General features: G+C 37.3%; 1 pseudogene; it reads left to right on the top strand.

Moving 5' to 3' along the window:
- The first annotated feature begins 7107 nt into the window (after positions 1-7107).
- LOC130867007 (T-complex protein 1 subunit beta-like) lies at positions 7108-8776 on the top strand (annotated as a pseudogene).
- The last annotated feature ends 15999 nt before the right edge of the window (positions 8777-24775 follow it).

A 24775-nucleotide genomic window follows, 5' to 3' on the forward strand; every position in this document is an offset into this window, starting at 1 on the left:
CAATGTAAATGGGAGTGGGGTGATGGAGGGGGAAGGTAACAAAATATTTTATTAACATGATGCAAAGGGAAACTCACACAGTCAATGGCTTTATCACTCTGAGACAGCAAATCATTAGCATTCTGTTGTCTAGATAGCAATGCTGCTCTGGGTTAAGTATACTGAAGACCGCCCCTCCCCATGTGACCTCATGGTTACAGAGGAAGGAACAGAAGTACATTGTCATATGGCATGGAGCTGTGTTAATTTCAAAAGAACCAAGCAATCACATCCAGAGTTGGGACAAGCAACTATGCTGGTCAATCCCCAAACTCTCTGTCCATCAGACAAGGTGGAAATGGGGCTGCATTTTTCAGCCTCTACAACATACCCACCTTCATTGTTATCCACTTACAATTTTCTAATAGAGACTACAAAATATATGTTAACTTTTATGTGGCTGATCATATACTACCTTAAATCTAAAGGATCACAAAGCATGCATTGGGAACACTAGAATATGAGAAAGAAAAGGGGTAAGTGAAAAGAGAAAGGGAAAAGAAAGAGAAGAATGGGAGGAAGAGAGAGAAACAAGAGAAGAGTTGATAAAAATGGCCTTGTTGTCCCTAGTGTATAACCTTCATATGTTTCTATTTATGCTGAACTATGAAACATATGAAGCATTATATGATTCTATTTATCCTGGACAGAAAATTCCTCAGGCAGCATCAACACTTAAACAGGATTGCACATATGTTCCTTCAATACAAATATTGATACTTAATAATGAAAACTAAATTAATTATTTCTCATTATCTGTGATAGGGACAGGCATGATGAATTAAGAATTATCTATGGTTCTGCCTCTTCCCTAGGATTGGGGCTGCATTGGTTCATGAGGGTGAAGGGAGCAGAAGTGGGCAACAGAGTTAGGGTGTCTGTATGTACAATGGAGACAGCCCTCTGGGAGACAGACTTCAGTGAATCCACTGAACTTTATTCCAGAGTATAGGAATGTATAGGATTGGAGAGCCTGGGAACAAGCCCTAATTTGCACTAAGTGCCACGTCCTACCATAAGACTCCTAACACAAGCATTAGTCATCATATATGTAACAAGGAAAACTTCTAGCATAAGTTGTGCCAAGGGTCAAGCTAAAGATAAATCAGACATCAGATGTAGAGACAGCTTTCAGAAAAGGCCAGTCTTCAAGGCCCAGGGACATTCGGGATAAGGGCAGGTTGAGAGCAGAAAACTTCACTGGAGAGAGAGAGAGTCTCCATATGAGGACCTTTGACCATCCAGTAAGGCCTCCAGACAATTATCATAGCTATTTACTAGTTTTAAAAGAATTATTGCAGACAATGAAGCTATTTTATTGAAACCCTGATCAACAGTATCTCATAAAAGTATCCATTGCAAATGCCTAAATTAATTCTTCTCAAATGCTTTTACTATAATGTTTTTTGTAAAGCATAAGACATTTATCCTCTCACTATGTGGAAAGTTTCAGTGTTTTATTGAACCATTCCTATGATCTACAGGTCTTTGGCACAGAAGCAATTTTATTCCTGCTTTTCTGAACTTGGCTCACATAATCAATATAAAAATTGAGGAAAAAATGCTAATCGATATCTGATTTGTGGTGTCTCATTAAGAAAAAAGAGGCATCATAATACAACTTTCAGAGGAAACACAGTTATAGTCATAATATACTGTAGTGTAGTGAATAATAAAAGCAATATTCAGCTAATTTATATATTTTGAGGAAGGAGGCCAAACATAATGATGACATTAAATCATATGAGATGAGATGGGAAATGGTTCAGCTGGCATAATATTTGCCATGTAAGTCTGATGACCTGAGTTTGATACCCCAAACCCACATGCCTGATGTGGTGGCAATACCTGTAAACCCAGTCTTTCTCCAGTGAGATGTTAAAGAGAAAAAGAAGAAACACCCAGAAGTTCATGGGCCAGTTACACTGGAGTATGCAAAACAGAAGAAACTGTGAGAGAGATGGTGGAAGACGAGAGATGATGCCCAGAGTGGTCCCCTCACTTTTACACGCACTCTGTGGCAGGATTATCTTTTATTTACAGCTAATATCCACTTGTAAGTGAGTACTTACCATGTTTGTCTTTCTGGGTCAGGGTTATATCACTCTACGTGTTTTTTGTTTTTCAACTCCCATTTATTTGTCTTCAAATTTTCTGATGTAATTGTTTCTTCTTAACAGAAAAATAATAGTCCATTGTGTAAATAGAACACATTTTTCTTTCCTACTCTTCAGTTGAGGGACATCTAGGTTGTCTGCAGTTTCTGGATATTATGAATAAAGCTGCTATTAACAGTTGAGCAAATGTCCTCGTGGTAGGATAGAGTGTCCTTTGGGTATATGTCCAGGAGTGGTATAGCTGGATCTAAAGGAAGATCAATGCCCAATATTCTGAGAAACTGTAACTGAGGAGAGAATTCCAGACATGTAGAAAGCAAAGAAAACAAGAGGTGGCAAAGAATTGTGGATTAGTTTCTCATGGAATTTTAAAGCCAATGAAATTTGGAGGAAGAATGGGGTCCTGACATGAAGGACTAATTTATGTTGATGCAGGTCTCACCTCACAGTCCTAAGTGCTATGCCAACATAACTAATAACTGAAACTTTGTATCCATAATAAAATGTCAAGGTCAAGTTTTTATACCAATGAGAATAGTTTACATGAAAATGGAATATAATTGATTGGAGACGTGGATACAGAAGTCAAGTGAATATTGAGGTGACAAAGAACTAAGTCAGAAATAGTATTGGAGAGAGCAACAGCAAACCTGGATTTAGCTTATCAAGAAATGAAGAAATCTAAAGTAAATATACATCAGCTTAAAAAGGGGTGGAGTTCAAAAGATTACATTCTTATCTAGGAAAGCTAGAAAGAAGGGAAAGCAAATGAACATCCTGGAAAGGTCACTGAAGGTCAGGTTGAGTCTCCTGAAGTTATGTCGAGGCCTATGGTCCTTACTGTACAATGGAATCAGTGTTTAAGCACATCACTAAAGTCAAGTGAGTCATGACGGCAGCTAAGAAAGGGGAACTTTAGATACAACGTGATGTGAAGTCAGAACTAAGAGCAGGATACACTGAGGAGGATGAAGTGGAAGTCAAGGATCAGAATTTCTTTATTTATTTATTTTTATTTATTTATTTATTTTTTGCTTTTTCGAGCCAGGGTTTCTCTGTGGTTTTGGAGCCTGTCCTGGAACTAGCTCTTGTAGACCAGGCTGGTCTCGAAGTCACAGAGAAAGGATCAGAATTTAGACCTGAGACACGACAATAGTCAAACTGGAGACACACTGAAATTTTGGAAATGTTTTATTTTTAATTTCTTTCCTAAGTAAGTTCTTTCTAAGTGCACTGGGTTTATTATGTCTCCTAACACTGTAAGAGACTTAAAGGGAAAGATAAAAGATTCTTGAATTTAAATCTTGATAATCAGAACCAACCAAGATGATGAAATTTAAAAGCTCATGCATTTGAAAAATAATTCAAGATGTGTTGTCAACGAAGAACTCGCTTATAGGTAAAATGTTCTTTTTCACGTCGAAGCTTTGTGTGGCTAAGTAGAGAATGTACTACCCAACGTCTGCCAAATGAGAGTGCACTTCACACGAATGATTAAGGGTGACTCTGAGAGGTGGGTGGGGAGAGACACTCTCACAGTGATTGTATTTATGGGGATACTATGCAAATTAAGCTTCTGAAAGTGTATGTGTCTTTTCTTGCAAAACCATATTTTCTCACTTTAGTTTGTAAAACAAAGATTATGGTCTAGGGACTAAAGAGCTGGTTCCACAAGTAAGGACACCTGCTGTCTTTGCAGAGGACTCAGATTTGGTTTGTGGTATCTATGTCGGGCAGTTCAAAGCCACCTGTGTGTTCAGGTCCACGGAATTCAAATGCTTTTCCAGTCTCCATAAACACACACACACACAGACACACACATACATAGTACACATGTACACACACACTCTCTCTCTCTCACACACACACATAGCACACATGTACACACACACTCTCACACACACATAGTACACATGTACACACTCTCTCTCTCTCACACACACACATAGTACACATGTACACACACTCTCTCACACACACACATACACACACATTACATAATAAATAAACATTTTAAAGGTTTACAACCAAACAAAATCTCCTCACATATAATTGAGCTATCTGTGAGTCACTATCCCCCAAATCATATGTGTATTATAACAAGATATGGCTTTATACTCTTATAGAGTGCTGCAAAGTCAGCCAGTGAGCTCTGCCTCAAAAGTTCCAGTCTGCACTGTAAATGAAAACTTTCAGTGGGGGCAGTCAGGGGCTTTGCCACCGATATTCTATTCATACTAATTAGATTTTCAGACTGAAATTTCTACAAGTCTCATGAGAATAATATGTTAAAACATTCATTGAGGGGCTGGAGAGATGGCTCAGAGGTTAAGAGCATTGCCTGCTCTACCAAAGGTCCTGAGTTCAATTCCCAGCAACCACATGGTGGCTCACAACCATCTGTAATGAGGTCTGGTGCCCTCTTCTGGCCAGCAGGCATACACACAGACAGAATATTGTATACATAATAAATAAATATTTAAAAAAAAAAAAAACATTCATTGAACTTCTCGTGCAGACAGGCTCCTCCTGACGAAGGCCCAGATCCCTAAAAGTCTGGCACTCTGGGACTTGACGGTCAGAACTATGCACAGTAATACCACTTAGCAAGCCTCTGCCTTCACTCTGTGTTAGAGTGAAGTTGGAGAAGAAAAACAGAGCCCCACTTTCCTAATTTTATTAGTGCAATTTATACTTTAGCAAGCTACTTCAGACCATAAATACTATAACACGGAGACAATACTCATTTCCAGTTGTTGAATTTATGATGAATGATTTATTTATAATGCTGGATAATACATTTTTAATAGTAAAAGCATATTGCTTGCAGTTAAGTTATCTTCTTTATCAACATATGGTGCTAGATCCAGCGGGGACCATCACAAAAATTTGTCACAGCATATTCCCATATATCGTATTAATCATTCTGTACTTTATACGTAGCAGACAAGCTATGGGTCATAGAGTCTTCTGTCATGGAAGGCTATAAAGACATCTTAACAAGACCAAAGGGAAAGCGTTTTATTCCACAGTACTAATACCATTGAATGAGGAGGGCATTTGTCTCCAGTAGAAACAGTTTTAGTGGCCATGTTAATACTGACTGAAATTATTTGTTAATATAGTCTTAGAAAAACCTCAACATAATTATTTTGAAACTACTATGGTAAACAAGAAAGATCCAGGCATAAGCAATGTCCTGTAGTCACTGCCTTATGTCTGCTGTAAGGCATAAACCTAGAAACAGTCCTTAAAAGGAAGTGTTGAAATGGGGAGGCAAGGATTATTGTCATGAAGATGATTCTCCATGGATTATATATAAATGGGAAATAGCTAATCACAAATGAAAAGTGGGCATCGTGAAGACAGAAAAGACCTTTCACCATTAAGTAACATGTATACACCACCTCTCTATATTTTGATGAAACATCAATTTGAGAAACTCTTTCTTGGCAATAGAAATAAGTCTTCCATAGAATTGAAGCCTAGACTGTAAAACCTATAAAGTTTAAAGGTGCTAAAATTATACTACCAGTAATGTTTTTAGTGCAAATATTTATACTTATTAGTACTCAGTGTTTCTTGTATAGAAATTTTATATGTTTTTCACACAAATTGGATAGTTTAGCATTTCCAATCAACCTATATAACAGGCAAAACCTTCAATCTCTGATAATATAACCCGACTTAACCAACATTAAAAGAAGCAACCTGGGTGATGACTCAGATGTGTTTGGCAGAATAGGAATTTGAATATTTCTTGATGTCAATGTACCCCATCTACTGCATCATAACCTTTCTATTTATTCTGCACATTTCTTACCTGTTTGAATTTCAATATGTCTGAGAATGAAGAAAGCATGTTTAATGATAAAAAAGTAACAAAAATTAGAAAACTCACTTTAGCACGAATTTCTTTGTAAACTCCCTATCAAAGTCAATAGATTTAGGATGAGAAGAGTATGTGTTGTGTGAGTTGAGATAAAACTGAGCCCTGATAAGTGGCCATGAAATAACCAGTTATTTCTCTCTCAGAAGAAAATATTTGCCCTCGAAAGCAGAGTCTATGAGGTGTACATTTTTGTATTCTTTCTTGATCTTTCTCTCCTGAACCAATATCATTATCAATTGCTTTTGCTATCACTCTTTCCACAGGGTTAGAAACTTTTAGTTGCAGAATCAAATTCAAAAGCCACAAAGTCTAGTCTAACTTGACAGTCATTGAGAGCCTCTGCCACAGTGTTTCAGAGTTGAGTGTTGAGAGAGGCATCTTGTAGTCTATATTGGAGGAGGAGGATGGGATAATTACAACATCTCTATACTTTCAGGAAGAAGCAGGAATGCTGGGATGTTCTAACTAGGCTATTTTCCTTAAATCAGATGTAATATAGAAGTACAAGCAGCAGTACATTTTGTGATACTCTTCTCAATAGAGTTTCAAAAAAGAACCCCACAACATTAATTTAAAGAAAGGCCATCGTGAATTACATATAATAATGCAACATCTGAATTCTTCCAATTAATTGTGAGATTAATGAATCACCAGCTTCATGGAGTTTCTAAGCTCACATTAGAATTGGAATGAACAAGAATGTATCAGCAGATTGTTTGGTCGACAAGGTCTCTTTTTAAATTAAATACTAGAACTATATTTTTAAAGACATGGGCTTATGTAGCCTATGCTTGCCTCAAGCTCACTATATAACTCGGAACGACCTTGCACTTGCGATCCTCCCGCCTCCATTTCCTCTAGTGCTGGAATTATGTGCATGTACTACCGTGTCTTGCTCTATGAGGTACTGGGGATCATAGACAAGCACTGTATTAATTGAGCTACATCTCTAACTGTATGTGTGTGTTTTAAAGAAAAGAATTACAGAGCACGTGTCGTCACTTCCACCTTCCTTTCTCCTGCCTTCTTCCCGGCGCGGCTCGCGGGGGATGGTCCTCTGTGCTGAGTTCGTCGGAACCATGGCCTCCCTTTCCCTAGCACCTGTGAATACCTTCAAGGCTGGAGCTGATGAAGAGAGAGCCGAGACCGCTCGCCTGTCATCCTTTATTGGTGCCATCACCATTGCAGACTTGGTGAAGAGCACTTTGGGGCTGAAGGGCATGGACAAAATTCTTCTAAGCAGTGGACGAGATGCCTCGCTAATGGTAACCAATGATGGTGCCACCATTCTAAAAAACATTGGTATTGACAATCCAGCAGCCAAAGTTTTAGTTGATATGTCCAGGGTTCAAGATGACGAAGTTGGTGGTGGCACTACCTCTGTTACTGTTTTAGCAGCAGAACTCCTTCGGGGAGCAGAATCTTTAATTGCAAAAAAGATCCATCCACAGACCATCATCGCAGGCTGGAGAGAAGCCACCAAGGCTGCCAGAGAGGCGCTGTTGACCTCTGCTGTTGATCATGGTTCTGATGAAGTCAGATTCCGGCAAGATTTAATGAATATTGCAGGAACGACATTATCCTCAAAACTCCTTACTCGTCACAAGGACCACTTTACTCAATTAGCTGTAGAAGCTATTCTCAGACTGAAGGGTTCTGGTAATCTGGAGGCCATTCATGTCATCAAGAAACTACTCTGGCAGATTCCTATTTAGATGAAGGTTTTCTATTGGATAAAAAAAAATTGGAGTAAATCAACCAAAGAGAATTGAAAATGCTAAAATTCTTATTGCAAATACTGGAATGGATACAGACAAAATAAAAATATTTGGCTCTCGGGTAAGAGTTGATTCCACAGCAAAGGTTGCAGAAATAGAACATGCAGAAAAGGAAAAGATGAAGGAGAAAGTTGAACGTATTCTTAAGCATGGAATAAGTTGTTTCATTAACAGACAGCTAATTTATAATTACCCTGAACAACTCTTCGGTGCTGCTGGTGTCATGGCTATTGAGCAGATTTTGCAGGTGTGGAACGCCTAGCTCTTGTCACAGGTGGTGAGATTGCCTCCACCTTTGATCACCCAGAGCTGGTGAAGCTTGGAAGCTGCAAACTAATCGAAGAAGTCATGATTGGAGAAGACAAACTTATCCACTTTTCTGGGGTTGCCCTTGGTGAGGCTTGTACCATTGTACTTTGTGGTGCCACTCAGCAAATTTTGGATGAAGCGGAGGGGGTCTTTGCTTGATGCCCTTTGTGTTCTTGCCCAAACTGTGAAAGATCCTAGGACAGTGTATGGAGGAGGTTGTTTTGAGATGGTGTTGGCTCATGCTGTGGCAAAACTTGCCAGTAAAACACCAGGAAAAGAAGCTGTAGCAATGGAGTCTTTTGCTAAAGCCTCGAGAATGCTGCCAACCATCATAGCTGACAATGCAGGCTACGACAGTGCAGATCTGGTGGCACAGCTCCGAGCTGCTCACAGTGAAGGCCGCACAACTGAGGATATGAAGGAAGGTACCGTCGGAGACATGGCAATACTGGGTATAACGGAGAGCTTCCAAGTGAAGCGACAGGTTCTTTTGAGTGCTGCTGAAGCAGCAGAGGTGATTCTCCATGTGGACAACATCATCAAAGCAGCACCGAGGAAACGTGTCCCTGATCACCACCCCTGCTAAGCATTCCCATTGGCTGTTGATCTCTGGACCAGTCCGTAGCAGAATTGTATTTGAATGACTCAGTCTTATAAAGAAGACTGTGGAATCGATGTGTCCATGATAGTTTGAATATTTAGCTGACCTTTTGTTTAAACATGGGTCTAATTTATTTGCTATTTCATTTTGCATACAATTCAGTTGACTTACAAGTTCATTTCTCATACTGTGTATTAAAATAAAAATCCAGTTATTAACTCTTAAAAAAAAGAAAAGAATTACAATCAGTTAAAAGGAAATCAAGATTCAATTCCACTCAGGACGAGCAACCTCTGAGAGCTTACAGGACAAACGGGGTCTAGAAAGACTTGCCTCACCTAGGAAGACCAGAATTACTGTGATGGGGCTTAAGGTCAGTCCCTCAGAAAACTAGTTTAGGCTGGGTTCATGTACTTTGTCTTCTGTTAAAAAGTATGTGCCTTCATTAACGTGTTTATTCAATTAAGGAGAACAATTGCATTGACTACTTACCAAGTAACCATCAACCTATTAAATACTAGAAATTCTAAAAAGAAGGGAAACACCATTCTTTACATATCGAGTTCACAGCTTTGGAAGAAAGCAGACATGTAAACCAACAAAGTAAACAGTAGGTCTGACAATAGGGTCCCACTCAGCTAATCCCTAAATTAATATCCCATGAAATACACTTCATCCAGATTGTTTGGGCAGGGAATTTTCATGGAAAGAATCTGAATCTGAGCCTTACAGAATTAGCTAATACGCATTCTTTAAGGAGAACAGGCAAAAAGACTTCTGTTCCAGAGATGTCATAGAAAGAACCAACACTCCAGCAAGGTAATGGAAGCCACTATTGGAATTTCATTTTTGGTAAGTGATGGACACTGGGTTTGCTGAAACTCGCAATTGACCTTGTTGCTTTTCAAAGTCGAGAGAACCTAGAAAGATGGATAATATAAGAATTTATAGTCAGTTGTAAACAGAAGTTTTTCTTCAACCTGCCAGTTCCCAAATATTACTCAGAGGCTTAATATTACTTACAAATGTTTAGCTGATTGCCTAGGCTTATTACTAATTAGCTGTTACTTTTTAAAAAAATATTTATTTATTTATTTATTTATTTATTTATTTATTATGTATACAATATTCTGTCTGTGTGTATGCCTGCTGGCCAGAAGAGGGCACCAGACCCCATTAGAGATGGTTGTGAGCCACCATGTGGTTGCTGGGAATTGAACTCAGGACCTTTGGTAGAGCAGGCAATGCTCTTAACCTCTGAGCCATCTCTCCAGCCCCCTAGCTGTTACTTTTAAATTAACCCATTTCCATTAAACTATATATTGCCACATGGCCATGGTTTCACCTCATTTTTTTCATGTTTTGCTACCTTGGTGACTGGTTGGCATCTCCTCGACTCTGCCCTTCTCCTGCGTCTCTGCTTGGATTTCTTGCCAGGTTTAATAGCTTTAAAACAATAACAATACTAGAAAGCTGACATTATCACAATCCACACAACTTTCTCAACTTTTATCAGTTTTATATCCTCAAGTCATGAATGCTTATATATGATATGTAGCTTTAGCCCACAAAATGTCATGATCTTGTGAGGCTCATGTTACCCCTTTTACAATGTATGTAGGATTGGGAGAGAAAGGAAAAAGGCTAGAGACAGTCATGGATTAAGAGAATAATGTAAAGATAATTAAATGAAGTCCTTGAGAAAAGAATAGAGTAATAAAAAATTAAAATAAGTCACATACAGATGGAAAATACAGAGAGAGTCTGGATTACATGCATTGTTGTATTTTCTTTGAAGTTTTTGACTGTTAAGGTGCTATCTGCTCAGAGACATTTAATTGTGGGAGCTACTAAGTTAAGCCAAAATATATATTTTAAAGGTAGCTTGAGTTTATATTTTGGGTCTAAGGATATATTACTTTGGAAAAGAGATTCTGTGATATTTTCCAATCAGAGGAAGATGGTTCTGTGGAGCCCATTTGTGTAGCATGCTGCAGGTGATACTGATTAGCACACATACACTGTGGATTATTGATGGAATCTGGAAACCACTAAGTGATAATGCTCCTCAGTAGGGACAAGACAATGGCATTCAAATGTTTACTGTATAATAGCTGGTGATAAAGTCTGTATCAGGTAGAATTAGCTTGTTTGGTTACTGTCTTCTCAGCCAGTACAATATAATTAGTTTACTATCAATGTTTGCTTTGCCAACAATTTTATAGTTATAATATAAGCACAGATTTATAGTATAATAAAGATCTGTATGACTTATTGTCTAATATTTTAAAAGGTGTAAAAACTGAAAAGATCTGATTCTGACCAAACCTAAAAATGATTTTAATAAGGAAGAAAGAGTATACCAGCAGCAACCCATGTGTGTCCTCAGAGAGAGTGAGGACTCCACCATGACTTGATAACTCACACAAAATAACTAAGAACTAGATATTTGAATATTCTTATAGTCAGTTTCATTACCTTGTTGGCAATGTCTCCATCATATTTACAAGTTTTTGTCTTTGATCTTAAGAGTCCTCATTTAAAAAAAACACATTTTTGGTAAAGCTATTAATGAAGTAACAGAAATATAGTCTTTTCTTGAACACAGCATGTTTTTACATCTCCAGAAAATCCTGGTAAGAACAATGGAGAAAAGCCTGGATGAGAGTGCAGCCACAGAGTTTGCACATGCGTTGAAGAAGGTCATAAATACACAGCTAATTGGTTCTTTAACAGCACAGTGAGACATGGTACTGAAGTAGTCCTTATTGGGCACAGTCCTAGAAAATCTGCTTTCAGTGACTTGGGAAGAATTAAAACATGATCCTCAAATCTGGAATTGCCAGGAAACCAATAGGGAAAGAGTATGCATGTGGCCTTGCCATCAGCTAGTGAAATGAACAACTCAGAACTCATGGTTTTAAACTGGTTCAGCTCCAACTGCAGAAAATTTAATGGTCTCTAGAAGTTTATTTTAAACTTCATGGACCTCAAATGTAAATTAAGAAGAGTACATGATATCGATAGTATAAATCTACAAAATTGCATTAGGGAATGTTGTGTGAGTGTATGTTAAGCATATGACCAGAATGACATTCTGTCAGAAAATGGTGGGGATCTTTTCATTGTGTCCATAATCAGGAGGTTGCAAGTCATATTCTAAACTGGTTTTGCCACATCTGGATTGATGAGGTCAGGTGCCAGCCTCAGACAGGCTGATAAAAAGTTTGACGTGAGAACAAAGGGAAGAGGGAATGGTTGAGATGATGCTACAGAATCGCTTCTGAAACATAATTTTTTAATTGATATATGTAAAAAAATGACTAAATTGGTTACTTGAAAAAGAAAAGGATGACCTATAACTGCATCCTACATCAGCTGTGTAGGCAGACCTTGAAAAAGGGTTAATGATACCAAATATTGAATAAGAAGTCTAGGACGTCTAAAACATTCTGAATAAAGTTTTAAATGTTAATTTACAATGATGTAGTTTCTGTAACTGTGGTCATATCATTTGTTTAAACAAAGAATAAAGAAAATGAGAATTTTCATTTCTAAAACATTATGAGAGCTAGGGTTATAACTCAGTGGTAAGTTTTTACCTAACATGTACAAAGCCATGCATTTGGTTGTCTCAGTTCCCAACCCTCCTATCCCCTTTTGTGGCTACCCCCCAATCCACTCCTCCTCCATTTCTGTTAAGGAAAGACCAGGCTCCCATGAATAGTAACAAAATATGGTTTACTAAGTTGCAGTAAGTATGCACCTTCCCATATAATATACTAGCAGATATTAAACACTTGTTCACCTTTAAGGCATGCAAGGCAGAAACTGGTTGAGGAATTCTTAGCAAACTATGGAATATATCATATACAGTACTTCACTCAACTTCATCCACAAACTGACAACCTTGTTACTTTTAGACAGCAAAAAGAAATAAAAATTTGCAAGACCCAACTCTGGAGCCATGATCATCATTTCATCTAGACTTTAGAGAATTCATAAGCACATAAAATGTTAAGCACTTACTTGCTATATCTTCATATTTACACAATTAACAATTTTTAAATTATACTTTTGGATATAATACATATGATAGAGATTACCACACAAAGAGAAAAAACTGAACGGCTGTGTTGGTATCTGTCCCATCATTCTCCCGTAGATATTCCATCTAACAAAAATTTCGGGTCAAGTCTAGATACCAAATAATATGAGCATGCTTATTAGGCTAAAAAACAAGGAATCAAAAACCTTAAACATCAAATCAACACAACAAGCAAAAGGAAAACATTCAGTTTTAAGTTCAGTTGTAAGTCTATTTTAGACGATGGCATGTAACATAATCAATTAGTTTGTAGCCTGTCGCTAGGCAAAAAACAGAAAACCTTCATTGGATGAGATGTCGTGTGCAATTGTAATTATTGGGAGTAATTTCTAGTTATTTTCATGTTCCCCTGGTAAATCACTAGAGAAACTTACCATGTGGTCTGCTGATATACAGCTGTCACAAGTCATTTTCAGACATGCTGGAATAACCACCAACCAGCACTGTTGAAGAATGTAGTTAATCTTAGAATTTGACAATAGATCACTGTCTTTGGTTCATGTGAATATTTATCTCAGGATGTGTACTCTAGAACACTTAACTTAAAAGAAAACTCCCATTGAAATTTATACCAACAACTGGTAATGAAATGTCAGAGAAAATACAGGATGTTGCTGGGTTTGGGATCTGAGATTGGAATCAGAACGATGTTATTCGAGCTGTTTTTTATTAAGTGTTACAGTATATTTTGTTCAGTCTCACCCAGGAAGTTATCGATCCTCCTTAGCATCTAAGCTGCCTGGAAGTGCAGTTCAGGCACATTCCTAAACCTTTAGAAACACTGACAGAATTCTTTTTCTTTTTGTCATTATCTATACACAAGAACGCTGATCATTGTCACAATGTAGAGTAGGCAACAATGAAGATTCTCAGAAGGCCCCTCCTGGATTCAGAGACACATTCTGCACAACGTGAGATCGTTTAATGAGAACAGCAATGCTTGAATGTGGAGCTCATTTCCACTCCTCCACCACCCACAATTCTTGCTTACCCACTTTTCTCTCCCTCAATGTTCTTTGACTTCTGTTTTTTTTTTCTTCTCAAACAATCAATGTTGATGGGTCAATAGAAACAGAGTCTTTTTTTATAATTATTTATTTATTTATTATACAATATTCTGTCTGTGTGTATGACTGCAGGTCAGAAGAGGGCACGAGACCTCATTACAGATGGTTGTGAGCCACCATGTGGTTGCTGGGAATTGAACTCAGGACCTTTGGAAGAGCAGGCAATGCTCTTAACCTCTGAGCCGTCTCTCCAGCCCCAGAAACAGAGTCTTTTATTTTAGAGTAGGCAGCCTCCTGAATGTATCTTATTTCTCTAAAAATCACCAAAAATTGTTAGTATTTGTTCATAATTCTATTATACTCCAGATTGTTTGCTCGAAAAGAAATTGGATAATTTAGGTGGTATGTAAGTAATTTTCAATCATTAAGTATGTAAATTTTGTCACATATTGCATATATGTTGCTATTATAAAAAATCTGAGCTCTTTGGAAAACATTGCCAATGATGGAAACAATTTTCACAGAATAGTGAGGGTTTTTTCAAAGTATACTAAGACAATTTACCTTTCAGTGTGTCCTGCCTGTGCTTATGCATAGATACAACCAGCATATAATGTGCCCACTGCCTTGTTGGGAACCATATAATAAAATGCAATCATCTATATGTCTATGACTTGGAGCCACAAAGAAGTGAGAATGTGTTCAGTGCTGCATGACCTAAGACATATGGCTTACTCTAGAGACCTTGTTTCATTTCCTGTTATGAGGATTAGATCTCCCTTACAGAACATTTATCAGGATTAATTAAGAAAAAAAATCTATTAAAATGTCAATGTGATGCTTGCCTGGTTAAATGACTCAATAAAATATATATTTATTGTTATTTAGATACATTAGAAACAAAAGCATTTTTATACACTCATATCAAAACAGCTCTGTATTTTTCTATGAACGGTTTTGGTCAGTGGGTTCAAATAATAGATTATTTGATGATTAAAAAGAGATTCCCCAAGAAAAATGGGAAGATTCCTTCCAGAAGCAGGAAAACGACCTGCTGGTATAAAATTAAGGCTTAAGATTCACATGTTTCAGTCTTCAAATGAATGACATCCTGGGAATATATATAAAAAGGCAAACAAGTTTTACTGGACACTTGCACATATGAGTTTTATTTCTTTTTTTTGTTTGTTTTTTTGTTTTTTTTTTATTTTTATTCTTTTTTAATTAAAATTTCCACCTGCTCCCCGTTTCCCATTTCCCTCCCCTCCTCCCAAATAATGCCCCCTCCCCCCACTTCCCTCCCCCTCCCCCCACTCCTCTTCTCCTCCCCCCACACCATTCCCCCTCCCTCTCGATACTGAAGAGCAGTCCAAATTCTCTGCCCTGCGGGAAGACGAAGGTCTTCTATCTACTTCCAGGAAGGTGAGCGTCTAAACAGGCTAAGCTCCCACAAAGCCGGTTCATGTATTAGGATCGAAACCTAGTGCCATTGTCCTTGGCTTCTCATCTGCCTTCATTGTCCGCCATGCTCAGAGAGTCCAGAATCAACCCATGCTTATTCAGTCCCAGACCAGGTGGCCTTGGTGGGCTCCCAATAAATCAGTTCCACTGTCCCAGTGGGTGGGTGCATCCCTCGTGGTCCTGATTTCCTTGCTCATGTTCTCCCTCCTTCTGCTCCTCATTTGGACCTTAGGAGCTCAGACCGTTGCTCCAAATTGAGCCTCTGTCTCTACCTCGATCCATCGCCAGATGAAGGTTCTAAGGTGATATGCAAGATATTCATCAGTATAGGATAGGGTCATTTCAGGTTCCCTCTCCTTAGTTGCCCAAGGTACCAGCTGGGGACATATTCCTGGACACCTGCGAACCCCTCAAGAGTCAGGTCTCTTGCCAACCCTAAGATGGCTCCCTTAGATAGGATATATACTTCGCTGCTCCCGTATCCTTCCTTCCTATATCCCAACCATCCCAATCCCCCGAGCTCCTCCCATCCTCCCCTTCTCATGTTTCTCATCCCATTTCCCCTTTGCCCCATGCCACCTCACCCGCAAGTTCCCAGTTTTTGCCCTGCAATCTTGTCTACTTCCCCCTCTCCATGCGTATGACTATATGATTTTCTTTGGGTTCACTTTCATATTTAACTTCTCTAGGATCACAAATTATATGCTTAATGTCTTTTATTTATGGCTAGAAACCGATTATGAGTGAGTACATCCCATGTTCCTCTTTTTGGGTCTGGGATACCTCACTCAGGATAGTGTTTTCTATTTCCATCCATTTGCATGCAAAATTCGAGAAGTCTTTGTTTTTAACTGCTGAGTAGTACTCTAATATGTATATATTCCACACTTTCTTCATCCATTCCTCCATTGAAGGGCATCTAGGTTGTTTCCAGGTTTTGGCTATTACAAACAATGCTGCTATGAACATAATTGAACAGATACTTTTGTCATTTGATGTGGCATCTCTTGGGTATATTCCCAATAGTGGTATTACTGGATCTTGGGGTAGGTTGATCCCAAATTTCCTGAGAAATCGCCACACTGATTTCCAAAGTGGTTGCACAAGTTTGCATTCCCACCAGCAATGAATGAGTGTGCCTCTTTCTCCACAACCTCGCCAGCAAAGTCTATCATTGGTGTTTTTGATTTTAGCCATTCTGACAGGTGTAATATGGTATCTCAAAGTTGTTTTAATTTGCATTTCCCTTATCGCTAAGGAGGTTGAGCAGTCCCTGGAGACCACTTTAGAATTAGAGACACTTCTAGTTCCCTTCTGTCAACTTGTCAACTCCTTGAAGGAAGAAGCCTTCCACTTGCCCACGACTTCCTGCAATAGATCATGCAAAAGCAAAATCAGAAAAATGAATTTGCCTTTGAAATGAATGAATAATAAATTCCAAAGACACAATGAAATTAAATTAGTTCTTTCCAGTGTATCATTTCAGGTGATAAAATAACCCTTATTTTATAGACTGGTGGGAACCTCATGAGAACAAAAAAAAAATGATTAACAATGGTCACTATAACAGCAGAATTCAAAGGAGACTAAATTGCATTTTGTTGTTTCTGTATTAACTGTGCACTCAGAGGAATTAAATTTAAAGTAAAGGCATATTATAAACTCTCAGATACATTGTTCTTTATCATAAAAAAATGATACAATTGTTTCAGACCTTTGGCTCCTCTTTTCATTTTAAGTTTTATTGTGTTTTAAAATGTGTCAACCACAGACAAAGCACTCACTCAATAAAGAATACTATCCTTAGAATTATCTAAGAGGGAATTGCTACACCAAGCAGTAGGCACTGCACTGTGAAGAAGAATGCTGTGGAATTTGCAATCTGCCCAAAACACTTTTTTTCAGTATCAGAGAAATTATAGCAGAAAAATTTTGAAATCATGTAAGTAAATTCATTGCTTAGAAAATGGAGAAGAGTTAATAAAGCACAAAGAGTTAATAAAGATGAGAAGGGAAGTGGACTGCCACAAAACAGTCACCAGCACTCAAAGGCCACTGACAATCATGCAGAGTATCCCACGGTGAGCACAATACCTACAGTGATTCAGTAACAAATTTTCTCAATTAAATAAGAAATCTAGGTTATAATATGGTGAGTTCTACTTCCAAATGAAAAGAAAAATACCTGAAATCTTTGTCTTTGTTCTCTAGCTGTAGCTTATGTTTTGAATACTCACCCTGTCACTCCACAGAAATTCTATCTCATTCTTTCTGCTGAGATTCTGGTCTGTGTCTCCATTCTCTTACTAGATACTTCAACTCAAGTTTTCTGCTAAAATCACTGCTCAGCTTTTCTAAACTGTGCCACTCTTTTCCACATGTGTCCCTGATTTTTCTGATATGTTCTTTTAGTTAATAGTGTCCTCATCAACTCTTTCAACTGTTTCATTCAATATATTCTGTTAGCACTGATCTCTGTATGTTGGTTCAGCACCCAGACACTGACCGAACCCAAATGCAGTAGGTCCTTATATGAAAATATTTCTCATATTTTATCTCTATTCTCTGTAATGCTGTCACTGACTTTATTTATTAATGACTTCTGTCATCTAACTTTGCTCCAATAGCCTTGCTCCATGCTAATATATCCTTTTGATATTAGACTTGAGCAACGTCCTAAGTAATAAATCTAATGGTTAAAGTCCTCAACAAGAGAAAATCACTAGATTATCAGCTTTATGCTTATACTTAGAATCCCTCAAAAGTTCTGTGTTAAAGATATAGCTTCCATGAACCAAGACCCATGAGTCAAAACTACTAGAGTCCTTGCAAATCACAACTAATAACATATTTTGGAGCAAACATAAATGAAAAAGGTAAAGTACTGCTTATAAACTATTGAGGTTTTGTAAAAAGAGACTGCACCTTGATTTCCTGGGTTCCCAGGCCCAAATAGTCACACAGAAACTATGTTGATTATGACAGTGTTTGGCCTATTAGCTCAGGCTTTTTACTAACTAACTCTTACATGATGATATTGGATGTCATTCTGTATTTGTGTTGTTTTTACTGGTTAATGAATAAAGGTGTTTAGACCAGTGGCTTAAAAGAGTAAAGCCAGGCAGGAAATCTGAAAAGAGATAGAGAGAGAAAGTAGGCGGAGTCAAGGAGATGCCATGTAGCTGCCTAAGGAGAAGCACACTGCCAAAATCTTTGTGGTAAGCCACAGCCTCATGCACATACACAGATTAATAAAAATGGGTTAATTTAAGATATAAGAGCTAGGTAGGAATTCACCTAAACTATTGGCCAAACAATGTTGTAATTAATATACTTTCTGTGTGATTATCCAGGTCCGTCCGAATGACTGGGAGACAAGCATGCAGTATTAGTCTGTAAGGTCTTTCTGATGTGTTTTTACCACTCCCCAGTGTCACTTTAAAGATAGCTGAATAGAATTTTCCTCTCACAGACACCAAGACTTGCAGGTCATCGTCTGGTTTCCCCTGTGCTTCCCCATCATTCATGTCCTGAGCTTGGTTTTGATGAATCTTTTTATATTTCTTCCTCAGACCCCTTGACATTCTTGGAAAATTACAACTTATTCTCCAAAACCTCATTCAAATATTACTATCATGATAGACTCCTAGTGTTTCCAGGATTCTTTTGTTTTAAACTTCATGTTTGTATGTATATGTGTGTGTATGTGTGTGTATGTGCATGTGTGATGTCCACTCATACCATGGTTCATATGTGGATGTCAGAGGACAATCTCTTAAATTGTTCCTCACCTTCTACCTTAAATGAAACGTATCTCTTGTTGGTCACCATCATATACGTCAGGATAACTGCCCAATGATCTTCCAAGAATTTTCTAGGCTCTGTCTCCAACTCCCTGCAGGAACCTTGGGATAACAGCTGCACACTGATGGACCAGCATACAATGGGTTTTTAGATCTGACCTCTACTCTTCATGCTTGCCTGGTACATGCCTTACGCATTGAGCAATCTCTCTAGACCCTGCTTTCCAGATTCTGATAATGCATTCACATCACCAATTATCTTATGAACAGAGATCTGTATGCAGTCATTTTATAGGCTAATTCTTAAGTAAACATAAAATTCATATTATGAGTTCATACAGAGACTGTATACAGCAGTTTTCTTTTAATGAATTTAATTAAATGAATAAAGAAATTAAGTTCTAAAACCAGGCATTCATAACTAAATAAAATCCAGAAATTAGAGTTTCTGTGTGAAAATCATCCCCTTTGGGGTAGCATAGAATCGGATAATTTCTTTTGTGCTAACATTGTTTAGAAGTCTTCACATTTGCCTCTGTAAATAGCTGCTTTTTATTTCTCTTCTAGAAACAGCTGAGACTAAAATGCAGTTTCCTTGACTATTTCTACAGTTTTCAAATTCCTAAGTCTATTGAGTTTATAATGTATATTAAACACATATATGTGCATACACACACACACATATATATATATGTATATATATATATATATATGAGAGAGAGAGAGAGAGAGAGAAAGCTTTACCAAGCACTGTACAGCAGAAGGATAAAGAAAGTAGGTCAGGTTTCTGATCTGTGAATCTTGCATAGTTGTATTTTCACACAAAGGCATTGGTAGGCACTTAAAATGTAGACACAGAAAGAGAAAGCACAGTATTAATGTGAAATCCAAGCACAGTATTAATGTGAAATCCCTCTCCGTTTATATATTTTCTTTGTTCTCAGAGGTGATTGATTTTAACAATGTGTTGTACACAAAGAAAAAAGTAGCCTAAAATTCTGCTTGTCTAGAGTTTTATATAAAACAATTTCATATAAATACATGACTTCAGATCCAAGATATTTTAATTTGCTGTCCCACTGAGCATCGACTAAGGAATCACATGAAATACAGCTTACATTCAGAAGTTGTGACTTCTGAATATAATAGGAAATTATTACAAATATAATATGCAAGAATCAAAATGTAATTAGTCTTATCATTCTGTCAGGTACGTTACATGGCAACATGTCTTTAAATCTTAAAGTGCCGTTTCTTCCAGGATGGGAAGTAATAATAATGAGTATTATGATTGACAACTTTATAGGCTTAAGAAATGCCTTAAGAATTAATAAAGTTCTCTCTCTCTCTCTCTCTCTCATCTGCAGCTTCCAAAGATTATTAAGATTCTTACCTTCATGGTTTTATATTTTTATGGATTTATAATAAAAACAGATTGTTTTTATTATTTTATATTTTTGTGGATTCATAATTAAAACAGATTTTTGTTGTGTGGCCTTGTTTTAGGGTATGTCATTCAATGGCCACTTCTGGCACACCTTTTTTTTCCCACTAAATATTACCCATGAGTGAAAAGCTCTTCTTGGACATACACATACACCACCATAATGTGTTTTTTTCCAAGTACAAGGAGTCAATCAACCACAGTTTAAGTCCTTTGAAACTGAGATCATAAAAATACATCTGTCTTTCTTTAGTATTTTCTTGTGGGGCATTTAGTCACACTGGTGAGAAAATAATTGTCTTAATCAGGATTTCTAATGCTGAGATTAAACACCATGACCAAAGGAGCTTGAGGAGTAAAAGGCCTATTTGACTTCTGCTTTCTCATCACTGTTTATTGCTGAAAGAAATCAGATTAAGAACTCAGGGCAGGAACATGAGGCAGGCGCTGATGCAGAGGCCGTGGAGGGGTCCTGCTTACTGTCTTGTCCTCCTTGGCGTGCCCTAGCTGAACTTGGCTTTTTCTTATGGTGGGGGAATGTCCCACCAACTTTCCTGCACAGCCCAATTCACTGATGTTGGATTGCTCATACTTCCTTGATAAATATTGTTTGTAATTTTATTTGTTGAAGCTTATGTACTTCATAACTTCCAAAACCCTTCAGTGACTCCTCCGCACTAATAATATCTTTGTTTTTTGATGGTGCTTAGCATTTTCCTGTTTTTATTACCTTAGAGATGCTTGTGGGATTTGGAGATTATGACAATGACCAGGATCCTAAACCACAGTCTTTGATTTCTAAGTATGTGTGACTTAGAAATGCATTTGCTGCAGCCATACTCATATATTCTTTTTTTATATGAGCAAAGTATTTTCATTGGTCTAATGTAATAACAGAATTAAAAATAGAGCACAGAAAAATTTGACAATGATCATCTGAATATTTTTCTACATATGTTTTGTGGGGAATGAACAGAGAAATTGAAAAAGCTTCCTACTTAAAATTGGTATCTAGGAAATAGTTTAATTTCCAGAAGTAAAAAAGCAATACATAGTGGAATAATTTCATTGTTCAGAAATACTTTAAACCAAAACATTGACTTATTGCCCCAGATTTAGCCTTCTGTTGAAATTCAGTGAAAGCTTTATCAAACATAATTTTAAAATTATTTAGGATGTCTTTCACATTAGAGTCCAAAGTCTTATAGTGCTATCTAGTGGTCACATTGAGTAATTAAAAGTTATTAGCTTAAATTCTCTCTTACACAAAATACTTGCTTTGTATTTTGAAAATCACTAGCATTGTCTCATCGATTATCTCCAAAGAGGAGCAATCCTAAAGCCTACATTACTGGTTTATAATGGGTGCTCTATAAACTGTTTTAAATGTCATGTTTCAAATGTGTATTATTTTGATCATGATAAAATGATGTTTTAAAATGGAAATAATATGCAAAAATTTCTGCTTATATTTATAATTATTCACTTCATATTACCACAAAATTAAAAAGCACTGTTTTTCAGGGCATGGTGGCACCTACCTACAATTCCCAGAGCTCAGGAGACAGACAGGAGACTCATGCAGGCCAACCAAATAAAAGCAAAACACAAATGACCATGTAATTCTTTTATAGCATGAATCTTCTGTTCTTAATATGTGGTAGAATTTTGATGTTTTCAGAAACTTCCTGGATTTTCACTCATTTTTATTCAGAAATTATTAGTGCTAAAAAAATGGGGTTATATCCTAAATCAAGCAATTTTAGGACACAAAAAGTTCAAATAAATTCTAAGGTTCAAATAAGTTTAAAAAGGTTTAAATAAATTCTATCTTGTTAGTCATCTATATTCATATATGGTCACCTTTTAAAGGATAATGGATATCTTTTCACTTGAACTACCTATTGTGAAAAAAAATAGAGAAAAGTAACTGAGTTAGATCCAACTGGGAAAACGTGGCCTTTAGTTGACTTCTATTTTGTAAGAACTATATTACAACAACCTTTGTAGTAAATATCAAAGGACAATTAGGAGGAAAATAACACATTCCCCGAACCTGAAGACTTTCCTCCACTTTCATGTATGTGTTCAGATTTTATGATTGATGTGTCAGATGCTGCTCTTCCTTTAGACATCTGAAACCGGTCTCTGACTCCATACCTGTACCCACTCACAGAATGATTGTATCCTCTTAGCTCCACTGCCAAGCCAATTTTACAAAGACATGTAAACACTATAACACACTAGAGTTCTCAAACAAAACATCATTTTTGGCTAATCACATAATAGTGCCTATTATTTTTTCTATGTCTTATGTGCTCTTTTTTGAGGTAGCATTGACATCCTATTATATAGGTCTATATATAGGTCTACAGTTAGCATGGGAGCAAAGCGTGGGAGATTTCATTTTGCTATGTGTCATCTTTGTTAGTATTTTATCAATCGTAACACAGCACTAGAGTGTGCTGGGATGTGCCTGTAATCCTGGAACTGGGAAGAGTGAGACAGGAAGATCAAGCATGTTTGAAATCAGTTTACACAATAAGCTAAAGGCCAAGCTGGGCATCATAGTGAGAAGATCGCAAAATTAAACAAAAAAGCCACCAAGCATCCCCAACATCGTTATTAATATTAATCACCAAGCTCACATTTTCAGTTAGTTTTCTCATTGTTTGAATACCGTAAATAAAGCTTAAAATGTGATCCTACTAATATATGACAATTCTATCTGTAAACTTGGATATTCTTGTCTAATAAAATTGTAATTTGCTTATTAATTGGCCAAGAAATATCATCCTTTCATGTTAAGCAATGGACTTGATTAAAATATACTTTACAAACTGAGATACCTATACTTTGCTTTGTTTTAAAATTATGTAATGTTTTCTTTCTTATATAGATTCCAGGGAAAGCAAAATAAAAGAGATTGCATTGCTACATTTCTTAAAACAGTGAGAGAAAAGAATGAATGCAAAACGAAGTTACTGGAACATGTTTACATTGTAAAAGTTGCTTGGCAACAGGAAGTATATACTTCCCGGGGCCTTCACCTTCATGTTTTCCTCACTCTGTTCCACTTAATCCCAGATTCTTCTAGATTTAGTACTCTGTGCATGTTGGCTGACAGCAACCCACTGAACCTATGCACACCTAGACCTGTGCCCATCCCGGCAGAAATGAACCCTTAACACCTCATTAAGTCAGTCATTAAGGCCACCTTGTTTCTTCCACTTCACTGCTTCACTGCTGCTGGCTCCAGGTGCATCAGCAACCCGAGAAGCTGCCTACTAGGAGACAAGGTAGCTGGCTGCCCTCCACGTCTCCAGTCCTATGGCAGAGGTCAGAAAGGAAAAGACACATACAAAATGGGACAACAAGTAGAAAATAAGTATTCAATTATCATTTCTTTTTTTATTCAAATGTAATATGCTAATGTATGTGTTTGCTGGGTGTGCTCTCTCCATGCTGTGTGCCGTATTTCTAACTGTTTTCGTGTTGCCGCTGTTTTCATTGCCACCCAAACAAGGTTTACAGAAACTGGCAAATGAAATAGATTAACAGTTACTGTTTTATGCTACCTCTCCATCCCTAAGTAGGAGTCTTTTTTTATAAGTATGATAAAGCATTTGCAAAATAATTTTCTAAGTTTTAAAATAGGCAGTTTTGAAGAGTAGAGTGTTCCCATAGCGCATGTTAGAGAATAGTCTACAAAAAATAATGAAGATTTTAAAGAATACTTCTTCAAAAGTCCTGGACTGGTAAGTGTGCACCGCATCATTCTTCTACTTAGACATTTTCAATAAGCGTTCCTTGATATTTGCACCCAGAGCTAATGCTGATAAATACACAATGAAGGAGAGCCGTAGGTCACTTTTCAAATAAACTCAAAGGGGTCCAATGATGAACTGAACGTCAAGCAGCCTGTGAATCAAGTTAAGGCAAAGTTGTGTACTCTATGACAGGTGACTATGGAACATGACGGCTCTCTTTTCTACAGAACTAGCTTCAGGACCATCAGAGCCATTACACAGAGAAACCCTACCTAGAAAAGCCAACTAAACAAACAAAAACAGAGTATCGTTGTACCACAACTGTTAAAAGGAAAGCTCTGAGAACAATTAAATTCAGAAGAGTTTAAACAAAGCAAACACACACACAACCCCAAAACAATATGCAAGTCTCTGGATTCTCAGTAGCAAACTTCTTAGTTTGAACT

Source organism: Chionomys nivalis, chromosome 26 (assembly GCF_950005125.1).
Source record: "Chionomys nivalis chromosome 26, mChiNiv1.1, whole genome shotgun sequence".
In the NCBI taxonomy this organism is placed as follows: Eukaryota; Metazoa; Chordata; class Mammalia; order Rodentia; family Cricetidae; genus Chionomys; species Chionomys nivalis.